The following is a 26,149-nucleotide window of genomic DNA, read 5'->3' as shown; positions in this document are numbered from 1 at the left end:
ACTTATATCTATATTAGTAATTTAATTAATGTGTTTTTTTCACATTTATATTAAAATACACGCATAAACATGTAATTTTCGCTGCAAATTTTAGAAAGTGGAGATCATAAAGGGTATACTGCTTTGTTTGATGAGATTATTTTGTAAGTTCTCTTATCAATTATTAAAAATGCACAAGTTGTTTATTGCTTTTAATAGCGTTATATATTTATATAAAGTAAAGCTAACCAATAATCTTATGGAAAAATCGCAAGAAAAATGGGAAATATTAAAGATTCCACTTCTGTATCTGTTCTTAACTGATATTACTAAAAAAGGACTGGTTGACTAATGTGAGGTTTGAAAAGGAGTTGCTCTTTGCCATCGTGTCAGTTCATTGCTGGAGATTTTCATGATATTCCTCAAAAATCATTCAATAACGAATATAACAACAAACTCAATATAACTCAATATAATGAACTCAATATAATAATCATTCTATAACGAATATAACAACGAACTCAATATAACATCATTCAATAACGAATATAACTCAATATAATGAACTCAATATAATAATCATTCAATAACGAATATAACAACAAATCTGACCACTCGTCGCTGAGGTTAAATTTGGGAACCAGTCAATTTTGTCTAGACGTGGAGTGTAGGAGGAAATATCCAACCCGTCTTGATTTCTATCACTCCATGCCGTTTAGAATGAGCAATCGATAAACGTGGGTACAACAAAACGGTCATATAGGGGTTCGAAGTGCAACAAGAGTAGCGTGACCATCCATCTCCAAAATAAATAGGTGGGCTAAAACCTATTGCTTCGAAGGATGAAGAATAATAACCCGTCTAAGTGAAATATGTGAGCCATTTTCCTCTGGAAATCCCACAGAAAAACAACCCGCTGGCAGAAATGGGAATTAAGACGAATTCTTACTTTATTCGCTACTTAAGTACTTAAAGATCATTTTTATTAGCTTTTATCACGATGCTTTGACTAGATGTACTAGGTCAACGAGGATTACAACTTTCTCTCCGGTGAAATTGACATAAAAAATATCAAAATGGAGACGAAATACATTATGGTGATTTTATTGATTTAAATTTTTAGTTGTCCACCCAAAACGATGCAATATGTTCCAGGATATCAGATTGGACAAGGAAGGAGAAGTTGGAACATTTGTTTGTCGTCTTTCAATAAACAGTTATTAATCTAAGAAGAAATTTTTAAATAAAAAAATTATAGGTATTCAAAAAGCTTATACAATGAGGTGTCGAATGTTAAGATAGTGTTATTAAATCAGAAGTAAATAAACAAAAAAATGTAAATTTGGGAAAAATACTTCAATTTTTTTTTTTTTTTTTTTTTTGCAATTTGAGCGAAATTTTTGTAATTTGTGTTGCATAGAAGGACATTCCTGGTGAAATTTTCTGTGCAATATTTACATAATTTTTTTTAAATATTCAACTCAATCGAAAAAACAGAATTGTCAAAAAAATGCGTATTCTTCTATTCTTTCGATTCCCAGATCCCCCCCCCACACAAAAAAATCCAAATCTAAAAATATCGTTTTCCAGTTTTAGTAGGTACTATAATGGTCGATTTTCAGAAAATGATGAAATTTAAAGTTAACATAATACATAATAATTATTATACATAAAAATAACAACATACAATATGCATAATACATAATAACTATTATACATAAACATAATAACATACAATATACATAATACGTAATAATTATTATACTTAAACATAATAACATACAATATACATAATACATAATAATTATTATACATAAACATAATAACATACAATATACATAATACATAATAATTATTATACATAAACGCCTTTTTCGATGACCCAGGCAGCGCACTATTATTGCAGCAAACTTTACTTATTTATTTTTTAATATATTTTCATTGCAAAAGTAAAATTCGACTGCACTATTCCATCATTTATAAACTGTGCTTTTATTAACCTAATCATATCGTGATTTTATTGCATACATAAATGTACATACATATTTGACAAGTGATAGAATCTATGGATACATACAGAAAAGAATGTGTGAAAATTGCAGCGGGCGATGTACGAGATCTTTAATATAAGTTGATATTTCCTTTTTTTCATTAAAAGTCTTTAGAAAGGCTATATATTTAAAAAGCATGTAATTGCACTCATCTTCTTCATAAGTATTTGCACTTCATCGCTTGCTTGTAAATGATATTTTGAAAAACTTTTGCCATTCATCTTCTCTTGTATATTGTAGCTAGCCGATGCCTTGCTTGAAAGAGCCAGTAGCCTGCGTAGTTACCATCCTAGTGTCATAGTTGGCAGAGAGGAAAGACTTATCGAAGGACTCATAGATCTAGCCCGAGCCATCCGGCCTACTTCAGAGAAAAAAGAGGAGCATGAAAGACCTCTCGAAGGTACGCCATTTTTTTACATACTTTATAAAATCTCAGAATGAGAACATTGACAAGTTTATTGCTTTATTGAATGAATATTCAGTATCTATATACAAAGTACCCAATGAAGTCTTCCTACCTCATATTAATTTGAGAATGATGATAACTATAGTCACAAACTTGGTGTCCAGATATGATAAACCATGCAGTGTTACGCAGCATGGAGAGATTATAAGGACGCCTGACAGCAACAACGGATTTAACTTTCTTGTTCCGGAAATTGCAAAAAATATTGGAAAAAGTCTCCTCTTTCTCTCCAATGAACTATATCCTCTTTGATTAAAACGAAAAAATGCTTTTCGCAAAGATACCTACCGCGCAATTATACTAAGAACAAAAAGTGTGAAATGTTCTTTTATTTTGACTGCGATTTTCCAAACTTGTGATATAATAATTTGCAAAAACAAAAGAAAAAATTATTCTTTGAACTTTGACCTGACGGCATAAAGCATTTCAAACACCGAAAATAAAAGTATTTACTGGTAACTAATTGTTCCGTTTTATTTCTGACGCTTTTCTAGCGTAAAAACTGTTAGGAAATGCGACTTTGTATAGTTTTGAAATAACACGAATTCCGCGGTTTGCCCTCAGATGGCGCTCTAACCAATTTCATTGTGTAGTATATGGTCACTTTATTAAATATAGACATTGATGTTGTGAAAATAGTTGCCTTTAATGCGGAATGAAAAGACTTTAATGAAAAATCTGTATAAAATACATTTGTTTATCTGGCGATTAGTAGAGAAAGGAAATTAGCAACTTGTCAATCTGGGTTTAGTTTCTAAGTCAACCATACCAAATTTATTTTCACAGTTTGCTACTTATTAAGACATATAATCAAATACCATAAATTTAAATCAAACTTCTTCATTTTTTCTCCAATTTTTGCCAATAACTTGGGAAATGATTAGTGTAAGAAATGGAATTATATATCATCTTAAAAAGAACGCAATAATCTTTTTAATAACATCAACTTAATTGCCATACAGGTTCTTTTTTAATTTTGGCAGTTTTTTCAAAATTCATATTAGACAAAGTTCATAAATGTACAGGTGATTATAATTAAACAAAATGGTGTTAAAAAACCATTGGTCAGAAGTCCAGCTGTCAACATGCTTCGTCTTTTAATTATCATCTTAAAATATATTTTAAAACAATCGTTTTCAGCGAGAACTGTTCCATCTATCAGTGATAATTTTGAACTATATTTTCTGCCGCCAAACAAATTCTCATTGGTTCACTTTTACTTAAATGAAATATCAGATCATTCTGACAAGTGCTTCTTTTTTTATAGCTGTTTGAAAATGCAACTTTAATTATAATCATCCTATACTTTCTAATAATATAATGAAATTCAAACCAATTTTATTTCATAAAACGTATTACTCAAACGTTTTACTATTGTTGAAATTGTGATAAAAAATGGCAAAGGCAAAATTTTTTACCTCTTTTATTTCATAACATGCATATTATTAATCTGTCTTGACTATTTTGCGCTTACATTTTGTTACTTCTTTTTAAAACACATCACATAGCTAATTTTTTTTGGAAAGGGGGCAAGGTGAATGCACGAAAGTTTCGCATGTGTTTGCTAGTAAATAGATAAAACTGAAAAAATCTTTTGTTTATTTTTCAATTAAACACACGAGAGTTATTATTAATATCAACAACGATTTTTCAAATTCTGGATTTTCTTCCTCTCTAGGTATTATTAGTGAGAATATCAAAACAAACCCCTTTTTTGACCTGCCTATACAAAGAATCCATCTTATTGTTTCATTTCCTTTTAGACTGTTTCAATTTCTTGAAACTAATAGCACATAACGTCAAAACTTTTCGAAGAACATGCCAAGGAATTACCAGAACGAAAGTTAAATTGTAAAAATAAAAAAAAAATACTTAGAAGAAAGCGAATCCTATTTTATGAAGAGTTTGACAATGCTGTTCTATGAAAGATAGATCCACGAAATAGTTTTTCAGAAAAAAATGTTTTTTTTCTGACAATTACTTTTTAATTTTTCATCTACAACAAAGAGTTTTTCAGTTTTCTTTCGCCAACTTATTATTTTCCTTTTTGAATGAAGGAGAGCGGGGATTCATCAATTCTTCTCCTTTTGACAGCAAAATTAGAAGTTCCGTTTTAGAGATTAAAAGTGGAGAGAACGGATCGGAAAGAAACAGTTGCATAACTGCGCAGTCTCAAACAAAAGATTCTTTACGGATTTTTCGGATGCTTCATTTCTAGTAAATTTCCGTTTTCATAAGAAGATTGCTTATTTCAGTCGTGATTACAAGAATACAACTAAAAAAACATTGTCAAAAATTAAAGTTTATTAAAAATTGTAAATAATAATTAAAAATTTTAAGCGAAATTATGATTATTTTCGCATATCTTTATTTCAATCAGTGCGTTTTTTGTTTGTAAAATAGAATTTTGATACAGATTTTTCTCCTAATTCCTGATGTTCTAGAGTTAAGAAAATTTATGCGCTTAATTGTTCTCAATGACATTGTAATATTTTAATTTTCTCAAAGCTAAATTATCAATTGCTAGATTAATTTATTATATTTTGATTCCACACAAATAACGTATTTTGGTGATAAAAGTGAGAAAAAAATTGATTTAAATATTTTATAATAAATTCAATAATTAATAATGAAAATTAAAGAACGATAAAGTATGAAATAACTCAAGTGAGAAAAATCTATCTTTTAGTACATAAATAAAAATATTTTTTGAAAATTATTAAAGCCATTATTAAATTTTTTGCTTATGTAGCATTTGGTAGAAACATGTTTTTCTTTTATCGTACCTATTTTTCCAAAATCCTTTTTACTTTATATTTTATTATAATTGCAAAATTTATTGTCTTAATTTTCAAATATTGCAGAAAATTTCCTTTGAATCACATAGCGAGTATCTTTTTATTAATTTACATTCACTCTACTGTTTGATTCCGATATTTATATTTCTTTTCCAAATTTTTTATGATCTTCTTTATTATATTGTTACCTTCTTTATGCCTCATAAGCGAGATAGTTTAAAACGATTCGCAGTCTTTTTATTTCTTTTATATTGCTTTAAGTATCATCATGCGATAAGTAAATCAATACCGGCAGCCTGTTAGGAAATGTTACTCAATTTTTCTAGGAGTATAAGAAAGAAGTTTTTAAGGTATTCTTTTTGTTTTTATTGTTTAATTTCTTGCAAACGAAGTATATAATAAGTGACCATTAACCTTTATTATTATATTAACTAATAAAGTTCAGTGTTATGTAAGAGAATTAAAAATATGAAAAGTTTAATTTCAGAAGTTTATAAATCAGATTATAAATCTAAAAAAACTGTGATTCTGATTTTTCAGAATTTTTTTTCTTGTTTTAAATCTTCATAACCTTACTCGTCTATGGACATAAAAATCACAAATTAAACGTCTCAATTGACGAAACATGGTATGCAGTTTTGATATTAAAATTGAAGATATATATATATCAAATTTTGATCGAAATCGTTAAAAGGGAGGTTGTCCGTTTGTCTTTGTGCATTTGAAAAGGATATCTCGAAAAGCTCAAAGATTCAGGTGGGTGAAATTTGTCATGTGGTATTATCACATGGTTATTGGTATATGGTTAATCATTTTCGGATGCTTAAATTCCAACTTTTTAATATATCAAACTATTCAGTAATTTTTTTATGGTTAAAGTGATTTATTTATCTCTGTATTAATAAACCAATAAATGAATAAACAACAAATGTCAATGATCTAAGATCTAAAATCTACAGATTGTAATATTTAAGGTTTTTGCTGATTCATTATATCTTTGTTTCTGGGACTAAATTGATGGGTTATTGCCGATATTTTCTTTCAGCATTTAAAAAAAAATTGTATTGCATTTTTTGTTAGCAGATCAATAATTATTCCAATCTGATTTTAATGATTAATTTTGATTTGAATATTCGGGATTATTACACATAGAGAAGACCTCATTGTAAGGAAACAAAAATTTTAATATCATTATATATTTACATCTAAAATGTGCTAGAAATAATAATTCATTTTTTTATGCGCATGAAAGTTTATACTACTACTTTTGTTAATTAATCTGTAACAAACAGATCTTAAACTTTATTAACAAAATGAAAGATCGTCTCAAAAGACACGTCTTCTAGTTTACAGCAAAATACTAGCCGTTTTAGATGAATAGTTTGCCTCGTTGGAATAGTGACATTTTGTGCTATTATTGGTTGAATTTATTTAAAATTTCACTTTTGTTTTTTATTAAGACTGAAAAATATGAATTTAACTAAAATTGAAATTTATAAGATTTTGAATTCTTTTTTTTTAAAAATACTTTTTATTACTCAGTGAAAATTAAATATCTCCGTGAGGCCAAATGTATGTCCTGCTCTTAGAAATTCTTTGAAAAATGAGCTTACATTTCATATTGAGGGATCCTCACTCCCATTCTTATTATTTTAGAAGCTTTAAGCCTACTTGCGCAACCCATTAACTTGCTTGTTCCTGTTCACTTCTTCTTGCGCAACCCATTAACTTGCTTATTCTTGTTCATTCATGGCTCCAAAAATTGTAGCTTAAATAGGAAAATCTAAAAAAGATAAAATTTTAATTGCATATTCGTTGTATAAAAATGTGCTTGACTACATTCATCAATGGGTTTATTTTTTAGTCTCTGCATTTGGTGTTTACAAATGCAATAATTCAAAGACTGAACAATCCAGATAAATTAAATTCAGAGAGCTATTTTATTTGAACTGCATTTAATTTTGGAATAAATGAGACAAGGGACATCTATCCGTACATATGTAAACACTTCAAAAACAGAATTGGCTAGATGAATGACATTTGGAAATATGGCTTTGTCGCCGTATTATAAATTTGTATCTAATTTTTAATCTAATAGATCTAAGATTCAGAATGTATAAGATTCATTGTACCATGCTACGATGCTAATACGAAACGAACGGAATTGTTTACCAGCAACCTTTAGCGACCAATTGTTACGCCTAGACTAGGGATTGCAATACCGGTATACAGGGATACCGAATACCGGTATTTTGAGCCATTTGTACAATTTTGTAATACCGGTATTCACAAGTTTAAATACCGGTTTTTCGGTATTTACTAGACATTCTTAAAATTGTCTCCACTATATGTTCAGGTATCGCGAACATAGCAATATAGTATACGTTTTTGTTTTTATATCTCCCTAAAGGGCGAAATTAATTAGCTAATTAATGACTTAATTAATTGCTTAAATCTAAATTGGCGAAACATGGATTATCACTGAACGAAAATATTGTATCCTTAACGACTGATGGAGCAACAATTATGAAAAAAGTTGGAGAGTTGATTGGGGCAAATCAGCAGTTGTGCTATTCACAAGGAATTCAATTAGGAGTAATAGATGTATTACATCAAAAATATAAAGAGCAAAAGAATCCAAATACTGTGGATATAGAAACTTTGGATTCCAACTTTGAAAAGAGTAAGAGTGAGAGTGATATTGACAATGAAGATAATGACAATGTAATTGTCGAAGAAGATATTGCTAATGAGGATGAAATATTAACCTATCAAGAATTGCTTCCTATAATTTATAAACTTCGAAAAATTGTTAAAATATTTAAACGTTCCCCTATAAAAAGTAATATTACTAAAATATATACTAACTGAAAATAAAACAGAATATATGTTAATATTAGATTCTAAAACACGTTGGAACAGTTTACTCCTAATGATGGAACGATTTTTGAAACTGAGAAATCCAATCCAAAAAGCAATAATCGACTTAAACCTGTAAATTAATTTTTCAGATAGTGAATTCGACTTAATATCCAGAACTATATCAGCTCTACTTCCAATAAAATTGACTATTGAGGCATTATGTCGGAGAGATTCTAATTTATTAACAGCTAATGCAACAATACATTTCATGTTGCAGTCACTGAAAGAACAGCACACATTAGTATCTGAAGAATTATATATTACATTGAAAAATCGAACAGAAGAAAGGCATACCGAAATAGAAAATGTCTTATGGTATTTACAAAATTCTAATGATTTTAAAAATGAAAATGAAAAGAAGAAAAGAAAATAACCAATTCAAATCTGATTAAGTTAGAGTAAAGTTTCTTAAAAGTTTTTTCCCACAAACCTATCCACATTCAGAATTCGGTTCAATTATCGAAGATTATGATGTCACTACTGCCGATAGTGAAAAGGAATTGCCTCTTGAACAAAAATTAAAATTAGCGATAAATAAAAAAATTTCAACGAACCAAAATACAATACAGAAATCAGCTATATCCAAAACCATCCGACGAGAAATCGATTTATTTGAAGATGAGGGATTTAGAGGTAAATACTTGGAAAAAGTATATTGCGCTTTGCTAACAGTACCACCCACTAGCGTAGATGCCGAAAGAGCGTTTTCGACAGCTGGTCCTTTTTACACAAAATTACTTTTCAGGCTTAATGACAGTACAATAGATGCATTATATTTTTTTAGATCACATTTCAAAAATTTGTAATAGTACCACAAACTGAATAGTGATATTTACACTTTTTTTGTGATTTAAATAAATAAGACGTTTCTTCACTTTTTTGTGATTTTATACTGTTATAATTTATAAGTTACGAATTATTTTTTGTGATATTACCCTCTCTAACAAAATTGGCAAATAAAAAAAAGAAACACCTGTGTTTTCTTTCTTTTTCCAAAATTTCTAATACCGGTATTAAAACCGGTATCCCGGTATTAAGATTTAAAAAATACCGAATACCGGTATTGAAATTTTGGTCCGGTATTGCAATCCCTAGCCTAGACTAAAGTTTGCTAAAAATTTCAATTAAATATTTTTTGTAACTACATCTTAATTATTTCCCTCGAAACATATTTTTAAACTTCAAATCTTGATAGGGATAATTCATACTATATTAGAAGATTTTTACCCTTTTGTTCGCCTCGAAATGAAGATGAGATGCTACCGGTATGGTGGTTGGATCTCGCCACCCTGGTTGGTACATAAATAGGTGGGGGATCTGGCTCTTCTCCTCGATGACGGGACGTACTTCTTTCGGGAAGGGTTGCACCGTGGCCGGTGATGGCTCTTAGAACTCAATCACAGTTCCCGTTAATGTTGCTGTTGCGGCTGTCCGGTCATGCAGTATTCTTTATCCGTGTGGCTTCGGGCGGGTCGGAGAGTCAGTGATATGACTACCCTTTTGTTCGGTATGCTATTCATTGCTTAATTTCCTGTCTATATATTTATGTATTCATTTATATTACAGAAAAGAGCAATAATATTTAAAAATGGGCACAATATAAAGATTTTTCAAGATTGCTTGATTTTAGAGGAAAACTTGTCTATTTTTATTAAAGAACTCAAAATTTTTAATAAAAGCATATTTTTTATATTGAAACCTATTCAACAAGGAAAAATAATGTCTTTATCATTAGTAATGGGGGAAAAAATGCCAAGATGTAATAGTAATATCAACATGAAAACGGTTTGAGTTTTCGCCTCAATAATGTAATATATTGTTATGAAATAAAAAAAAGTTTAAAAATTTATTTAAAGTAATAAAAATTATATTGTAAAATAATTAAAATCATTGAAAATATAATTTTCCGAATTTTAAAATGATATGAAAATAATTTTTATGCTGCAATTTGAGAAGCTGTGATGGCAAAGTGTCATTATTTCGACTAAATTTTAATAAAATTTTAATTAAAGTTAAAAAAATGATCCAAGATGTTCATTTCCAATCTCCAAAATATATAAATTTAACAGCTCCAATCGAAACAGCCTGGCCAAAATACACACACATTAATCCTTATTATAAACATAAATTTTTACTAAAAAATGAAAAGAAGAACGTTCGGATGGAATATTTAAAGAAAAATTATTGTTTTAAGAAAATGAAACGGGAAAAAGTCAGAAATATTCTTAAATAATATATTTTTTCTGAAATAAAACAAAAGTGCCAAATAAAATATGCCGCACATTCGGGTTTCTTTTTTCGAAGTGTTTGCTCAAGCGCAGTAGAACAATATTTACTTTACTTTCCATGCACAGTAATTGCTTTCGTTTGCGCCATCGAAGATGATATTGCTTGTTCTGCCTCTACTAAATATATAGGATCTCGCAGACATAATTACTTTCATTCTGTCGTTCTTTTCTTATTTCATATTTTCTTTTTTCTTGAGTGAAAGCGGCACAAAAAGAGAGTAGTTATATCAGATATTTACGATAAAAGAGGCATGTTGTAAAAAATTAGAACTGGAGAAAAACTAATAAACTACGCCGATGAAGAAAGTTGAAATTTTTTAGAAAATGCTACAGCATCTGTTATTGAATTTTTATATAGGAAAAATATTTAAAAAATAAATAAGGCTAAAGTCTATCTTTTTGAAAAATTTTCCCATCTATTATTTCAGCAGTGAAGCACTTTTGATTTTTTTCAAAAAATATACTTTAAATAAAATTTAAAACTTTATATGAATCTGCGAAAAAATATCGTCTGCCCTTTTTGAGAATAAATATTGTCTGAAGAATAGGAAGAAATTATGAAATATTTTATAAATAATGTTTTAAAAATAATTTCTGAAAAATTTCAAGAGAAATTCAAAAGAATTTTTTTAAAAAGAAAGAATTGAAAATAAATTTATTTCTATTAATAATAGGAAAGATTTTCTTTTATAAAAATTATTGAGAAGAATTATTTTAAAATTGATTTGAATTCTGTTGAACAATCTTAAATGTTCAATAATTATTGAAATATTTTTATATAACTAATTGTTTCCCGATTCTCAATTTTTTTTAATTCCCAAACATGTTATGCACTTAGATTATAGAATTTAGTAGAAATGCTTGCTTTACTCTAAATACCTATATTTCCTAACCATTGTTTACTAATCCCATGCAAAGCATTCGAGGCCTTATCTAAAATCCTCAATTCTATGCCAAGATAAAGGGATAAAATCTTTATTGAAGAATATGCGAGAAAGTATCGGAGAGACCACTTTCATGAATTTTGTCCATAACTTTCAAAAATACTACCGCACCAAAATTAATTTTTAATAATAATAATTTCAGTATTGATTTGATTAAAAATTCTTGATCCTGGAATTTGATTTTTTTTAAAAAAATCGTTTTCTTTTGTGCAACAATTTATTTAATGTTAGCAACTACATTGAAATCGTTTTCGTTGTTTCATGATATATTTAATGTTTTCTGCCATTTTTTAAAAATAAGAAAAGATTTTATGTGTATATTTTTCTATTTTCTTAAAATATCTTATTGATTTTTTTTTGTTTTCTGATTTTCATTTAATTTTTCATGTAAGCAAATCTCACTAAATTATGATGTATATTTGGAAATAAATCCATTAATTACATTGGGCGATTAACCTGCAGTATTCTAATTATATTTTATCTGCATGTTTCATACAGCCAATTCGGCTATATACTTGCTCACGAAATACACATAAATTGTGCTACTCTAATTTAATTTTATGAGTGTTGCACAGTTTTATAAAGAAAAATTATGATTGTTAAAGAGGGAATTTTAATTTCACTATTTTATATATTTTATTTATTTATTTTTATTAATATCGATACCACTTCAGATTTTTCAAAAAGTCGTCTGCAGCTTTAGCAATAACTTTTAAAAATAACATCGTGTATTCTTCCAGAACTCATTTGCTATTGTATTCTCCTTCATGATGCGTTTAATGTTCGCTCAGGATATTTTTGTGCTTTTGTATACATGATTTTATTTACTTATTGATTTACTTTGTATATAAAAGAATCGTTTAATTTTTACAAAAGTGTCGTTAACTGCTCGCTTTCTATTTATAAATTTTAATTTTTGGAAACAATATTCAATCTATTTATAATGGAGAAATATTATTTCTAAGATAATAGCAATTTCTGATTAGAGATTTGAAATAATAGAAGTGTGAATATATATTTGCTGCCACCTTTTTATCTTTAAGAAGCTAAAAATTTTAACAAGCATACAAATATTATAGCATTGTGCTTTGTTATGAATAAAACAAATGTCATTCAATAGTTTCTAATGTAACGTTTGAATATACAAAAAAGTTTTAATACATGAAAAATTGTATATCTGTTTCAGTGGTGCAGCTACAGAGATAGGAAATATAATAATGGTGAATAATAATGATTAATTTGGCAGCATGCAGCTTATATCGCCATTTAACTCCTAATTCATCCGCAAAAAATTGAATTTTGCGTTCAAATTTGCATATAAATGCCAGGATTGTATCAGTGGTGATTATATAGCTTCCACAATTAACTTCCTCTTTCATGTTTTAAATCACCATAAGAGGAATCGCCGAAATATTTCTCGCATACTATTTAATTAAGGTATTATCTTGTCCGCCTCTTAGTTAGGGAATATAGAGAATTCCATTATTAAGTAAAAATTTCATATTTCAAAGCTTTAAAAAGTTCTTTGTTAAAATTATAATCGGGAGTTTGATCACCTCATCCACCACGTTAATGTAAATAATAATAATGAAAAGAGTGGCAATGGTTTTTTCCAAAAACTTCCCTTGATAGTCTAATAAATTCTTTGCCTTTCTTCTAGCTTAAAACTGCGAACTCTGGGCAAAGCGGAGAACGTCATGAATACTCTGATTTTTATTTTCAAAGTCTAACACATGAACATTTTGGGGTTCAAAATACAGGGAAGAAAACCGAGCATGTACTAGGGATACTCTTTTTTAACGATTGATTTAACAATGGGAAGAAAACCGAGCATGTACTAGGGATACTCTTTTTTAACGATTGATTTAACATTGGGAAGAAAACCGAGCATGTACTAGGGATACTCTTTTTTAACGATTGATTTAACAATGGGAAGAAAACCGAGCATGTACTATTGATACTCTTTTTTAACGATTGATTTAACAATGGGAAGAAAACCGAGCATGTACTAGGGATACTCTTTTTTAACGATTGATTTAACAATGGGAAGAAAACCGAGCATGTACTAGGGATACTCTTTTTTAACGATTGATTTAACAATGGGAAGAAAACCGAGCATGTACTATTGATACTTTTTTTAAAGATTGATTTAACAATGGGAAGAAAACCGAGCATGTACTAGGGATACTCTTTTTTAACGATTGATTTAACAATGGGAAGAAAACCGAGCATGTACTAGGGATACTCTTTTTTAACGATTGATTTAACAATGGGACGAAAACCGAGCATGTACTAGGGATACTCTTTTTTAACGATTGATTTAACATTGGGAAGAAAACCGAGCATGTACTAGGGATACTCTTTTTTAACGATTGATTTAACAATGGGAAGAAAACCGAGCATGTACTATTGATACTTTTTTTAACGATTGATTTAACAATGGGAAGAAAACCGAGCATGTACTAGGGATACTCTTTTTTAACGATTGATTTAACAATGGGAAGAAAACCGAGCATGTACTAGGGATACTCTTTTTTAACGATTGATTTAACAATGGGACGAAAACCGAGCATGTACTAGGGATACTCTTTTTTAACGATTGATTTAACAATGGGAAGAAAACCGAGCATGTACTATTGATACTCTTTTTTAACGATTGATTTAACAATGGGAAGAAAACCGAGCATGTACTAGGGATACTCTTTTTTAACGATTGATTTAACAATGGGAAGAAAACCGAGCATGTACTAGGGATACTCTTTTTTAACGATTGATTTAACAATGGGAAGAAAACCGAGCATGTACTATTGATACTCTTTTTTAACGATTGATTTAAATCAAAATAGCACACGTAACTATAAAGTTAGTAATAATAGTATAGACCAAATTTCACTTATTTAATTCGTTGAAATTTTGATTTGGTGCGCTTACATGCATAAGAAAATATACAGATAAATTATCAAACTTTTGATATTCTTGGTTTCGAACTTGACATGGATTTACACTTCAGGTGCTAAAACTGGGTGCCAAATTTCATGAATTTAGTTTTTTACTTTTACTTTCTCTTATACAAAGTATACAAAGAGAAACTATAGTAATCGTCAAAAAATTTGGATCTAAAGACTGACGAATTTCAATGTTTCAGACGTCACAAAATCCGAAAAATATATTTTTGGAATTATGTCATGCTGCCTGTGAACATGATGCATGATGACTTAAAAAAGTTTTCAGCGCGTCTAGTAAAATTTAATACACGGAATTCAAACCAAATTTGAACATTTTTGTTAATTTTTAACAAAAGAACTGAAATTTTTGAAGATGTTTATTTGTACGGCTGTCTGCGTACAGGTGAGGACGATAACAAAGAAACGCAAAGAGCTATACAGAAAAAATTTGGCACACCATACAAGCACCTAAAACGTAGATATAATTAAATTTACAATACAATCCGACATGAAGTGGACCATTTGTCTATCTGTACTCTTGCATACATTTAAACGTGGTAATTGAAAAATCTAACAACTTAGGTAAATAAAATGAGATTAAAAGTTTCAGTATCTTAAGTGTAAATTCTTAACAAATTTTATATCAAATCTTTTAAATGGTCAATCAGTCTATTGGTGTGTACTTTCGCATGCATTCAAACTTAATAAATCAAAATTTAAATGACTTAAATAAATGAAGTTTCGAATGTGATCTTGCGACAACTGTTGTAATTCTATGTCAAAATTTGGTTTTAATCCATTAGAAAAAGTGTTCGAAATTCATAATCGATTTTCTTGCATTTATGTATTAACCACATGCCAGTGGTTGAACACTCAAGATCGTAGGTGAGATTCAGTAAAAATGCTAGATTCACTGCAAAATCGATATTTCATAATTATTATTCGCCAATGCGGTGCAATTAATACACAAGTACAGGGTTTCTATACTTTTCTATTTAGACACAGCTCTCGTGTGTGGTACTCTGAAAATAAAAATCTGAGTATTCGTAGCATTTATAGCCTTGCCCAAGGTCCATAATTTTATGCTAGGGTGATGGGGAGAAAGGGATGACACCTTTATTAGAGAGTATGTCAGGAAGTGTTTGGGAGACTGCTGTGTTGGTTTATTTATTATATTTATTATCACTCAGACAGACAGACAAGCTTGCTCTGTATGGATTTTTTCCAAAATTCGATGGAAACCTAAATATTTAGCTTGAAGATTACCTTACAAATTTCAACCATGTAGTTCAAAATCTATTTGAGTTCCATAATCACGAACAGATATAATTTCAAGCAGTGGGGGTGGTCTTCCCAAAACTTTCTCGCATACACTCTAATTAAGGTATTATCTCAGAATAACCCTTGTGTAGCATTGGTGTACAATAATTAAGAATTATTAATTTTTGACGTGAATTTATCATTTTTACTGAATTTACTGTGCCATCCTTGGCATGCGGTTAGTATCCAGTAACTGAATTTGTGTTTTAGACGCATTCTTCCCAACAAACTGAAACAAAAATTTGATACAAAGCTACTTTTGTAGTCACAAAATCCCATACAGAATTTGATATATTTAAATCATTAGGTTTTTGAATGATCGCGTTTACCTGTTTCTGAAAGTACAGAAGATAGACAGTCAACCCTTTGGTGGATTTAACTCAAAGTTTGATAGCTGCATATACTATAGATGTTAAACCTGTGTACCGAATTTAATTCACCTTGCTTTCTCCTTTTTGTAGTTATATTCGAACAGCCAGGCAGACAGACTTCCTCTGAACGGATTTTGCACACATTTTGATAGAAATCCACAAATTTGATGCAAAGACCATATAAAATTTTTTATCCGTTTAGCTCAAAGAGTTTTTGAGTTGTCTTTTTCGCAGAGAGACCGAAGGGCATTTTTCAAAAATGTGCTTTTTAAACACAGGGATGTCTAAAACGTGAAGAGTCCTCAAAATCTTGCGTTCAAATTTTTTGGTGATTACAATACTTTTGCTTTGTAAGTCAGCCATCTAACTCTCCCACCCGCCACGAAGGCACACGTATTTAAACCATAAAAACTGAATGACCGGACCGCCGCAACAGCAACATTGGCGGGAACTGTGGTTAAGTCCTAAGGGCCGCCACCGGCCACGGTACAACCCTCCCCGAAGGAAGTACGTCCCATCATCGATGGGAGGAGTCTATTAGTGTACTCTCCAGGGTAGCAAGATCCAACCACCATGCCGGAAGCATCTCATCCTCAATTCGAGGTGCCCCCCGGGGGGTACTTTCGCTTTGTAAGGAAGAATGTAAAAATAGTTAAGAGGAATATACTGTCAAAATTTGAAATTTCACATTTATTAAAAAAAAATATTTTAATAACCATACAAACGCTTTTATTTTGTTCTAGACGATCCTACCGAAACAATATCCGAACCGGAAGAAAAGGACTCTGTATCCAAAAATGACCAGAGCTCCCTTCGGATCCCAAAATGTACGCATTACCGTGGTTTGAGAAGAAGATTTGGTCGCAAGGATGGGCAGAAGACCAAATCTTTTTGGTCGAGGATGAGAAAGAGACTCAGACGTGAAGAGATCTCTACCAGATTAAGTCTCGAGAACATCAGCTGGAGACGCTTAAGAAAGAGATTTCGGAAGGGATGGAAAGTGAGCTGGAACACCCTCGTCGAAATGACGGACAGATTCATCGGGAATTTCAAGCATCAAGAACCACAAATTTAACATTTGATTCTTAAAAAAATAAATAATCTAAGCCTGAGTTATAATTTGATAATGTTTTTATGAAATATCTTACCTTAAATAATAAAAAAATATATAAGGAGATTCGAAAACCTATGGATCAAAATATCATAGCCTGATAAATGTTTTCTACTTGATTGACCTGGCTTGAATATATCACTCGTTGCACTCATTGTAACAATTTTTAACGATAATATATTTTTTAAAAATAACTCGTACCAACGGGAATAGTCCCCCTAAACTGTCTCGTACATTTTTTAATAAATGTTTTTGTGCATTATTAACTGCAATCCAATGGTGGACAGTAATCAAGAAAGAATTTATTGGCGTTGGAAATTTGGCGATTAATTGCTGAAATATCTTTATTACACTAGCATCAGAAGATGTGTATTTAGTACATCTTTTTACTGGCCAATAAAATCAAAATCTGACTTAGTCAGTTATAGTCACAAAATCAAATACTAAAATTCCTATTTGTAAGCCAATGTTCTTTAGAATAATTGCATTTACAAGCTGAAAGCATAGACCGACAGACGGATAATCCCTTGATGGACTGTCTTCCAAATTTGAGGTGATAAAGCTGTGAACCAAATTTTATCCTCTTCATTTTGTAATTAACGTGCAAACGTATATTTCGGAGGCTGGATATCCGGATATCATTTCGGTCACTTTTTTCCCAACAAAATTTTATTAAAAAAAATCATACAAATTTGATGTTAAGTCCAAATTTGATGTCGACAAAATTTCATCTCTTGTATCTCAAAGTATCTTTAAGTTATCGTGCTTAAAAACAAAGAGACAGATTTAGTTTTCGAACTTAGGAGATCTGAAACGTGGAGATTCGTCAAATTGTCGAGTCAGAATTTTTTTTGACGCGATTTCTTTTCTCATACTTTATATGAGAAAATGAAACATAATAATAAATACTTTCAAATAATTGTATATTATATTGTATTTATATCTCAGCGCTCATTAATTTATTGTTTTTGAATAATTCTTGCTAAGGTAATATCTCAGAACCTTATATCTCCATTTTCCACAAACCATGCAATGTTTTTACTTCTAGACTAAAAGTGACAAACTTGTAGCAGAAGCAAATGTCATTAAGGTCCAGCAAACAATACTTCAGGTAATAATTTTTTAAAGAAATTGATAATTTTTAAAATAACTAATTACACATCTCTCAATCTAAAAAGCTAGCTTACATTGCATAGAATTACTTATTACTTATTCCTTATTACTTATTGTCGAAAGACAGCACTCAAATGTAAACAAGTAAATTTCACAGCAGCACTGAATTCAACGCTTCATCTAGCTAACCAATGAAGCGATAAATATTACTAGAATACGCCGCCAAAAATTCCATTCAATTAATGGAAAGACAATATTAAAGAAATCAAGAAAAACTTCAAACAGGAAGTTTTAACGAGATAAAATGGTCAAAAATAGATTTGACCAAATACATAATTGTTATGACTTTTCTATGGAAATAAATGTTTATATCTCTTAAACTATTTTAATAATATAAAAAATCATATTAGAAAAATAGTTTTGGCTTAGGTTATAACTTATAAAAGTACCTTTTTAATGATTTTAATTTCAATACCACACAATTTTTTTCTTTTCTTTTAGAAATAGTTTCAATACATTATCGGTAACAATGTTTTTAAATGTTATGATGGAATTCAAACTCATTCATCAAAACATTCAATCGCGAGTTTTTTGTTTTGGCAATTAAGAACCTCGTAGTAGAATTTTCATTTCGTTATATATACGCTTTTTAATTTGTAGTAAACTGATTCAATTGTATTCGTGTTTTTAAGTCGTGTATAACAAGGTGGAATGTTTATTTATATGCATTCCTTATTAATCATTTAACAGTCTAAAAAAACAATAATCTGGGTGGACAAACTGGTCGCCAAAGGCGGCTTGTAATTATTAATACTTTGTCTTAAACAATGGTTGTAATTATGAAATTTTCATAGAAAAATTATTGCCAAAAATCAAAAATATGTAGCTGCGTGTTAATAATGAACTACAAACATTTAATAACAAGTATATACTAGTTGTGTTTGTAACAAAGCATCATTTTAAGCAACGATGATAGCGAATATTTTAAAAGCTTTCTTTCTTTTTTTTTTACTTTCTAGCATACGTTTTAGACCTCCTTGAGTTCGAAAAACACATTTTTGAGAAATGTCCATCTGTCATCTGTGACAAAGATAACTCAAGCTATACAGTTTAAATGTGGTACACGCTCTTTAGACCGAATTTGCAAATTTCTATCAAATTTTGTGTAAAATCCGTTCAAAGGAAATTCGCTTATCTAATTGTTAATATATAAGTTAACATGATAAATACAAAACATAGACAGATAAAATTCGGTACACAGATTTAACATCTATAATGAAGACACCTTTCAAATTTTGAACCAAATCCAACAAAGGGTTGATTGCCTTTTGGTCTGTACTTTCACAAATACATAAACAATTCAAAACACAATGAAGTAAATGTATCGAATTTGATATGGCATTTTGTGAGTACAAGTGCAGTTTTATATCAAATCTTTGCTTCAATCTGTTGAGAAAAACATGTCTAAATCAGAAATTCGATTTTCAGATACTATTAATAGCATATCAAGAATTAATAGCCAAATAACTCGCCAAGGTTGGCCCGATTAATTCAGTAAAATATTAAATTCACCCCAAAAGTAGATATTTCGTAATTATTGTACGCCAATGATGTGCAAGGTGTTCTTTGGGTTGACAAGTGTATTAGAGAGTTTGCGAGCAAGTTTGGTAGAGACCACTCCAGCTATTTTTCAATAACTCCGCTATAGAGATCATAATTTAGATCTTGTTTATTCATCCTGTGCAAACATTTGAGTTTGACATTCTCGTACGAGACTATCATTGACTTTCAACAATGTTTAGTTTAATAATACAATGGTTTTACATGAAATCTCATTTTACTAGTTTTATTAAAGAATTTTTCCAATAAAATTTGGAAAATATGTTTTATTTTAACTTTCGGGGATTTGTTTAGCGTTAGACAACTACACTACATTGAGTTGCCAAGCTCGTTGCCAACGGGGAAATCTGAAATGCTTATAAAAATTACTTTGTCTTCAAAATTTACAATTCCGAGAGATTTCCAGACGGAGGGCTTACTTTTTGTTTAAAAAAGTAAAGAAAATTATTTCCTCTTTTCTAAATAAAACAGCATGAATCCAAATATTCCCAACACACTACAAACGGCTTTTGATATTAAAATTTTTAATTAATTAGCTTTTGTTTTATATTTACATTAACCATTCCGTCTGTGTTGCATTTTTTTCTTCAGAAAAGTCGACGGTTTGCTTTGAGATTCTGGTGAAACGTTGTCTTTCCCCATGAATGCGTTTATCCCATTACGAGAGTTTCTTTCTACCATTAGTTTCCATTAAAATTACCTCTGTAACCGTACTCGTCCTCTCAGGTGGATATTTTTACCTCCATAAATACACTTTGGGGTCTTTTGTTGAAATAGAATGCATAATTAACGTCCTTCGTCCAAACTTTTCGTCGGGAAAACAAAAACATTCAATTAATGAAGCGATGCTTTTCTAAAAACCAAACAAATGCAATGCCATGGGAAATAGATTGGTGGAAAAAAATAAAGTAATGGGACAATTTAATTGCGCTTATCTAAGCTATCACCACCACGCTGAAAGTCGAAAATAAAAATTCCTTTTCCACTTATAAAACTAAGTTTTAGTTTTCTTAAAATTGAGAATGAGGGGGAAAGAAAGAAAGAGCGAGCACCTGCATAACAGAAACTTGGAAAAGAGCAATTGAATTTGGTTATCCCAATTTGCATGTGAATGCAGCATCGGTCCCATTCATTAAAGGTATATTTTTGGAATGGGAAACTGAATTTTGGCGACATTTTTGGACACAATTAGAAAATAAACTGTTGCATACTCAATAAAAAATGTAAATTTACTCTACATATTGATTGTTTTTAGTTCAAAATTTATATAATGCTACAATTAAAGAAAACTTTGATGCTATTATTGGAAGAAAATTATCTATGGTGATTGGAAGTGTGCGTGTTTTCCCCGTTCAGTTCCTTTTTTTTTGTTGAAGTTGTTTTGCGTTTGAACGTAGTTCATTATTTTCAGTGTTTGAAATTGAAGTCAAGAAATGATAAACGTTTTCAATGTTTCAAGTTCTTTCGAACTATTTACTGGATTATCAGGAAATTTAAGGTTTGCCATATTATAAAACATTACTTATTTGGTACTTATAAGTGAAAAATGAAGTCCAACAGATCTTTTCCTTCTTTTTTTCTTGTTTTGGCACTTGTATCATTTATGCTTTTTATCACCGGTTATATCTAACTTTTAACCATATTATTAAATAAGCTAGAAACCATTTCACATTTTCATTTAGTGCATGTTTCAATGAAAAGAACGGGTTTGGGATCCGTTGACTGGCTATTCCAGCTTGTCACTTGAGCCATTGACTGGTGAAAATTCCTTTGACTAATTGAGTTTAAAATTTGCTGCAGATATCAATTAACTCTTTCTACTGCGTGGGAAGTATGCTTCCCACCAAATTTATCAATATTTGTGTGAAATTTTGTAGGTTGGCATAAGTTCGGACAAATATTTTTAGTAAACAAGAAACTTAGAGGCTTCAGTTCTTTATCTCACACAAAATGATGTGTCTTGATTTGTTACTTAATTATTAATTAACCAAATTAATTAATTAATCAAATTAAATTTATCTACTAAGCTAATGAATCTCTTTTCTAATTCTAATTTCAAGCCTAAAAATATTTTAACATAATATGACTACAAAAAAATGGCCCTTTAAAGGGTTAAGCTATGAAGCCCACATAAAAATTCTCTTTTGGTATAGATGTTTGAATTATCGTCTTGAAATATACACCAGTAGATAAACAGAAAATGGTCATAGACAGATTTTGATCAAAATTCAAGTAAGACCTATAATTTCAGAATCAATATCATATTACGTTAAGCTTAGTGTCCTTTTTAATTGTTGCATTTTCATGCGAACAAATAAATAAATGGACAGATAGTCTATATATTGAAGGATTTTATGCCGGCATCCTGGTATAGGGGTAGCGCGTCTTCCCCCTTATCTGGGTGTCTTGGGTTCGAGTCCCGGTCCGGGCATGGTTGTTCTTCATCTGTTATATCTGTGAGATGTGTGAATGTGCCTCCCCCCCCCGTAAAAAAAAGGTGCAAGCGAATGTGATGCGTACTTTCGGCTCTAGTTGGCGCTATTAAAAAACAAGAGACGCACCATCGGCTTAAAATCGTTGATTTCGTTAGCGAGCTTGCCCATGGCAAGTGCCATTAGAAAAAACAGGATTTTATTCAGGCTTTTTTTTTTGTAAATCGTAAGAATATTCCAAAATAAAACACTAGCATATGTGGCACAAAAGTCATTCATATTATTTTTTATTGAATGGCAACTGTCAAATGTAAACAAAACACACTACGAATGTTTCATTCTACTCATAAACAGATTTATTCTTTGGACATCTTTACAGCTGTATTTAACTCAACGCTTCTCTTGGCAAATTATCGTCTTCAGATTCACACAAGTAGACAAACAGATGAACGAGATTTCTTTCTAATATTATTAAAAATGCAAGTAAGAGAGCTATCCGTGTCATTGAAACCTCATCAATGAAAGGGAAGAAGTTGTAAAAGAAATCAAGTTGATAAAAATAGATGTCTAACAGAACGCTCAATTAATCTCAAATATAGGCTTAACTGTCGTCAGATAAGCAATCATTATGACTTGCCTATGAAAACTGATTTTCATATCTTCAAAAGCTATTGTATCAGTAAAAAGCATTATTTTAAAACTTTAAAAAATGCCTTATTAATGATATCAATTTCATTTCCATATAATATTTCTTTATTTTTTTAATAATTGACTTTAATTTAATTTGACTACCAATCTATAACAATATTTTTAATATTGCGATGAAATTCATATTCATTCCATTAAAACATTCAATTGCCTCATCTTTTTTAGTTATTGAACTCACAACTTGTAGCCAGGAAGACAATTCTGTGAATATTTTTTTCAAGGGACGGAGTATTTTAGGCGTGGATTTGATAAATATCTCGACTTGTTTTTTAATTTATATATTATTTTCTATTTTTATATCTTGTGTACGAGAAAGTAAAAATAGAAAAACTGTAGTCGAACATGATAGTTTTTTGATAAAGACCATCAATCTAATATTGCTGTTTCAATATCCGAATTCTTTGTGGGAAGTTTCAGCAAAAGTAAAAGCATTATTAGAAACAGCTAAAAAAATTTTGAAGATGCCGAAAAGGAGTTTCTGAAGATGCGATCTCCTTCTCAAAAGTATTTTTTAAAAACTAATCATAGCTGAGTTGAAATGTACTAAGTCCTGAAGATTGGACTTACACCTGCTAAGTTTTTTAGGATCAAATTATCTCTGTTTTTTTTAACTTTTTAATTTTTTCATCTCATGAATAATAATAAAATATACATTTACCATCATAACAATATTCTTCAATTAAAAATAATGTCTTATAAATGGTTGTTTACATCCAAGAAGCGAAACATTTGTATATTATTCAATTAACTTCGTAAGTAAAAATTCTAATAAATTACAAATATAATATTTATAAATTGTTATAAATGGTGGTTAATAATAAATACCAGCAAACATTAAAATTTGTTATTGAAGAGAATTAATACTGGAATTGAGTTTGTTTCGCGTATCGAATTTCTGCATGTCGAGCTTTATCTTAATTTTAATTAATTTCACTCTTAAAACAAGTTTAATTAGCAATAATATCTTATACATTTATATTTAATTAATAGCATTGCTGAAATCTCATTTTCGCAAGGATATACAATGCGTAAAAAAAGTAGAAGGACAGTCGTTTTCTGAAAATTTTCTTTTATATTTTTATCCTTTTTAATAGATTCTTATGTTGATTTTATTTAACAATGTTTTCTTTATTTTCATGTAAAAATGAAATAGCTACCACTATTTATAATTAGGAAGACGAGAATTTATGATTTACAGTGTATAAAAAAAATTAGAAGGGCACCTACTATATTTTTTTATTTAGAGGAATGTGCACGTGTAGAAGAGTAAGTATATACTTTTTCAAACTGTTTTTTTTTCGAGGAAAAATGTTTTGTTAAAAATTTCACTGATGCTTTAATTTCAGAAGGCCTAGAGGTATACCCTTAAATGATTTTCAAAAGAGTCACATTGTAACATGTAAAACACAATGAAATGTTTTGCTTTCTGCTGCTATCGTTTTTTTTCTTAGTCTATCTATCGCTGATGATTTTCATGCTACACGTACCGTTCCATCGCTATTTATTGTTTTTTGCTATGGAGAACACTACTCTAACATGTAAAACACAATAAAATGTTTTGCTTTCTGCTGCTATCGTTTTTTTTCTTAGTCTATCTATCGCTGATGATTTTCATGCTACACGTACCGTTCCATCGCTATTTATTGTTTTTTGCTATGGAGAACACATTCCAATAAAAAAAGTTGGTCTTACCATTTCAAAATTTTGAAATATTGTCGCTGTAACTGTAAATGTGAGAGTTTAAATGTTGTCCTTCGTATGATTCTTGAGCGCATACCTCAAAATACCTTGAACCAAAAATTTATTCCATTCCTGTGAACGGTATGATAATTACAGCTTCATATATCAAGATAGTTTTTCGTATTCTCATATTTAGGTATAATGTGCTAAATGACATTAAATATTTTATCGCTTTGTAGGAATTAGACGTATATTAACTTTTTATTTTTGGCAAATTACGTTTGTTATCTTTTTTTAAAACACATTCAGGAAAATTCCTATCCCATTAAATATCAAAAATTTCATTTCTTTCTTGAAGTAAATCATTATCTTAATATTTAAAATAGGAAATGGATCTTGTTTTTTCCAGCATTCATTTTCTAAATTAATTGTGAAGTAGGAATAAAAATTATGAATATCAGCTGCAGTTTTTCCTATAACTTTAATTAGTTGTCCAATCCATGACAGATTACCTTCTTGGAGAAGTTTTCCTTACTTTAGTAATAAAGCACCTTTCTTACTTTCATGTATTAATGAAAACATCAGATCCATGCCTATTATACGGCAAATAAGTCCTTGGGTCTTAAGGGCCATAACAGGGTCACGGTACAACCAGTCCTATGGAAAGCCCGTTCCATCATCGGCAGAGGGTAGTTGACCTCACACCATTTCTGTATCCACTTTGGGTGGCGAGATACAATCACCATGCCGGAACTTTTTCTTTTCATATCCAAGGTGTCTCCCTTTGACATACATATATTGAGATAATTGAACAATAAAAATTAAAAAAAGATGTCAACATGGGTGCAGGTTTACATTCATTTAAAAAGTTCGTTAAAATTTCTTGGACAAAAGTTGTACCACCAAAATAATGCAATGTATTACTGTTGTATTATATTGTACCATCTTATATTTTTGAAAAATATTAAAACTGTTGTACAGCGAATGTAAAAAAATGTCTAAATTGTGCGATCAAAATGTTGTAATATAATACAGTAAAGAATTATATTATTTTGCTGCTATATTTTATGACAATTTTTTGTAATATTACAATTTTTTTATAAAGATATAAGTATTATTAGTTATACGTATATCATAGATTGAGATCCTTGTCCTATAATCTGGGCGCATTTTCCCTGTATAATAACGTTTTCTTTAAATATTGATTTCCAAAAGGATGTTAAAAAAACGATATCTTCTTCAATCCGTACTATATTTACTGGCAGAATAGCGAATCATTCATTTTATTTATTCTGAACGTTCTGTCTTGAGTAAGGATAAATTGTCTTATAAACGATCAATACATGACCAATGATAATTTATTTCCATATGAATGAACTAATTATTTGTATAATAGGGAGG

This window comes from Argiope bruennichi, chromosome 8 (assembly GCF_947563725.1).
Source record: "Argiope bruennichi chromosome 8, qqArgBrue1.1, whole genome shotgun sequence".
Classification (NCBI taxonomy): Eukaryota; Metazoa; Arthropoda; class Arachnida; order Araneae; family Araneidae; genus Argiope; species Argiope bruennichi.
Note: the sequence above shows the minus strand (reverse complement) of the source record.